Here is a 1026-nt window from a genome sequence, read left to right on the forward strand (position 1 = left end):
AATAAAATGTACATAGAGTTAAGATATTATTTAACTACACCATTTCCAAGTTTCTCTCAATTATAAATGAGTAAATTGAAGGAAATTGATAAAACAATGGAAAAAGAACCAAGCACCACATCAAAAGAGCAAAAATCAAGAATTGACCAAGAAAATTCACGACCAGTTGGGCATGGTATTATGGGTGCTAGGTGTGGCATTCATGGCATTAGCCTGGTATTCTGGGCACTAGGCGTGTTGGTGACTAAGTATAACTCATATATGCTAATTTGTTTGCAGGGTTAGATCACGAAGATCCATCGAGTCATCTTACTAAGTTCTATGAACTAGTAGGAATTGCGGGGATTTCTGAATCCAAGGAAGAAATCGTCTTCCTGAGGCTTTTTCCTTTAACTCTAATAGGAAAATCTAAAGAATGGTTTCTAGACCTTCCACAACATGTCTAGTCTAGTTGGAATCAAGTGAAAGAGAAAGTCATGGCCATATATTTTCCCCAAGATAAACTTATGGATTTGAAAACTACAATTTCTACATTCATTCAATCCGAGGGTGAAAACCTTTATGAAGGCTAGGATAGATTCAAATCTATGCTCTGGAAATGTTTGAATCATGGATTTAATGCTTAGACTAAATACACATTTTTATCAATGGAATCTCAATGCAACATATGGAGGCCAATTGATGTCAAATCCACCTCATGAGACTGTCAACATAATTGAGTTAATGGCTCAAAATGACCGAAAGAGACAACACTAGAGAGTGGTCCACCACGAAGAGGCGGAATGCTAAAACTAGGTTCAACAGATGCTTTTGTAGTTCAGAATAAAATGCTACAATATCAACTGGACGAGGTAAAACAAAAATTGATTTATTTACCTAAACAGTCAAAAGAAATACAAGAACCCTATCCTAAGAAGCAAGTGTACTTGTATGAGGAATGTGTTGGGGACCATCAAGCGAGCTACTGTAATCCCAGAGAAGAAGTACAATATGTAAACAATCCTTCAAGGCAGGGGTATCAAAAGA

This window comes from Lupinus angustifolius, chromosome LG03, assembly GCF_001865875.1.
Source record: "Lupinus angustifolius cultivar Tanjil chromosome LG03, LupAngTanjil_v1.0, whole genome shotgun sequence".
Taxonomy (NCBI): domain Eukaryota; kingdom Viridiplantae; phylum Streptophyta; class Magnoliopsida; order Fabales; family Fabaceae; genus Lupinus; species Lupinus angustifolius.